This window comes from Nanorana parkeri, unplaced genomic scaffold (assembly GCF_000935625.1).
Source record: "Nanorana parkeri isolate BGI_ZX_2015 unplaced genomic scaffold, ASM93562v1 scaffold557, whole genome shotgun sequence".
NCBI classification, from domain to species: domain Eukaryota; kingdom Metazoa; phylum Chordata; class Amphibia; order Anura; family Dicroglossidae; genus Nanorana; species Nanorana parkeri.
In genome coordinates, this window is record NW_017306825.1 from 205,849 (window position 1) to 208,819 (window position 2,971).

Below are 2,971 nucleotides of genomic sequence, written 5' to 3' on the forward strand. Positions count from 1 at the left end.
ATATAGGGGGGGGGGGGGGGGGGGGGGGGGGGAGGGGGCAATTGCACCGTTGCCCCCCCTGAATGTGCTGTCTGAACCAGGGGTGGTCAATTTACTTGATATACTTTAGTGCAGTTCCTGACATCATCAAAGGGCCACACATAATATTTATTGAATGTAATGTTACAGAAACTACCAGAGACTGCAGACATACTGTACAACAGGAGATGCTCAGGGACTACGAACATGTTATAGGAGTTGTTGGAGACTGGGGACATGCTTCAGGAGACAGTCATAGACTGGAGACACGTTAGAATGAGATTGCTACATATAACTGCTATCACAACCCATTTACAAATTAAAAATTCCACATTTGTGCTCCCAACAGCCCCCCTAAAATATGCTTGTGCTTCATTTGATACTGCAAGATCAATTATAAAAGATTATAGTAAAACAAAAAAACATAAAAAGAGAAGAGGGATAGACAGAACAGGAACAAGGATAAAGGATACTGTAAAACAAATAAACAACTTTCCTACTAGAAGCCTGTCTAAAAAATATTTTCCTTTACTGACTAGAATAATCACCAATCCAAGGGCTTTGCAGGACGTGTCAAAGGGCTGCAGGTTGGGTACCTGGGATCTAAAGTATAGGCATCTTTAGATGTTTTTTGGTGCATTGTAGTGTCACAAATAAAAACATCCCATAGATGCCTCTTTTGAGCAACCCTTTGGCTGGTCCAGTGATGTAATGGGTCTTTCCTAGGCACTGGGTGGTACTTTCTGTGACCCGGGCCCAGGTTTCATGATGTCCCTATAGAGGGTAGGTCCATGACAGCCATGGCTCATCGGAAATGTGTGTTATGACCTGGATAAAAAATCCAGGAGTTCCCTTATATACAGGTGAAACTCGAATAATTAGAATATCATGCAAAAGTAAGTGCAGTAAGTGCTGCAAAAGGGGCCCAAACCAAGTACTGAGTACATATGCATGCTTGTACTTTTCAGAGGTCCGATATTGTTCTATGTACAATCCTTGTTTTATTGATTGCATGTAATAATCTACTTTTTTGAGGTTGTGGATTTGGGGTTCTTGGGGTTTTCATGAGCTGTAAGCCATAATCATCACAATTATGACAAATCACGGCTTGAACTATCTTGCTTTGCATGTAATGAGTCTATCTCATATATTAGTTTCACCTTTTAAGTTGCTCTAGTAAAATAAATGAACTTTGCACGATATTCTAATTATTCGAGTTTCACCTGTATACTATACAAGAAATACTATTTTATCTGGTCTGGAATGCACCAAAACATATGTAAACACATCAAAAATGCATGCAAACACACTGGACTGCACCTGAAAGCCCATTGAAGCTTTAAAAAAAAATTACAAAATGCACTGGAACGCATGATCTGAACGTGTAAAAAAACACATCAAAAACGCACTGCACCGTGTTTTCAGAAACACATCCAGACCTGGTAAAGGACATGGTGTGAACAAGCACTTAGTGCATGGTCTGCTTTAAAAGAAAAGCTACCCTGAATGTGAAGCACATACAGTATACAGGCCCGGCGCTACCGCAATGCAAGTCAGGCGGCCGCCTTACGGCGCTGCAGGGTGAGGGCGGAAAAAACAGGGCATCCCGACACGCGTGGCACCTCAGCCAGTCGCCGGCCAGCTAAATTAGGACCCCACCTGGAGCTCCTCCCACCGGACCAGCGCTGACTCGCCGCTGCTCTCTTGCACCGAAGGTAAGTGAAAAAAAAAAACATAGTGCAAACATCGGGGCATTTTGACAAGTACAAGTTTTTACAGGGTGTCGGGGTCGGGGAGGGGGGCGCAAAAATGCACCTTGCCTGTGTAGGCACAAATCCTAGCACCGACCCTGACAGTATATACACCATAACAATGACTGCAGAGTTCCATATTATTGAAAGTGACTCCTAAGTCAACCAACATGGTGAAGCCTGTGTTGCCAAGATATAGTGAGCTCTCTAGCCCCAGTAAAAACAAGAATCCAATGCAAGGGACAAAGTTTGAAAATACTTGCTGATGTAAAATATCCTTTGCGTAATCTGGCAGGTCCTATATCTATTTTACTGTATGAATTGTTTGTCTCCAGACATCTTAATGAGAGATAAGCCAGTGCCAGGGGTATCTCTGCAGGCCTAAGTATGCATGGTTATGTCTATTCACTATCTCAGGTCTATAGGTAACTTTGGAATTAAGTTAGTTCCAACCAGCAGCTTTAACGTGAAACATACTTTCCATGGTTTCCGGCCTTGAAGATTTCACTACCTAGTCTTTTTTAAGTCCATGCACATTGTTTTATGCAGTGACGTATGTTGTGGACCCTGTGACAATTTGTTTCCTTTAGTTCCTCACATTGCATATGTTTTCAGAAATGTATTATGTGTTGAGGTCCATTGTTTACTGCATGGGGGTGCATTTGGGGTCCATTAAAAATGAAAGCGAACAACCCTGGACAATGGACATGGACAATGATCACATGTAGGCATGAAGTCAGTATTGTCACATGGAATTATAGTGCATGCAAACAACGCACGTTTTTATGTATACTAAAAGGACTCTTCTGCTAGTGGGGACAGATCACCAGAGCTGGGCAGCGGGCCCTGGCAACTGGTCTTGTTGCCGACAACATCAGCACATGGCTGTGGAATCTTTAAAGTCTGTAAGGATATCATTAATGGACAGTCAACGGAAGTGTCCACGTCAACATCCAGCAACATGGGCATCTGAAGAATGACCTTCCCACGCTGCAGCAGGGAAGACTCAGCAACCATCATGTCATGTGACCACAGATTTGGGGCATTTAGATTAGAATTTTTTTTTAATTCCTGCAGTAATTAGCTAGAGGGTGGATTGGTTTGAGAGGCAGGGGGTTGTGTTTCTGGACTGAACACAGCTTTAAGGGTCCTATTTATATAAAGTTTAGAAATACAGTTTTAATTAGCTAGAGGGGGGATTG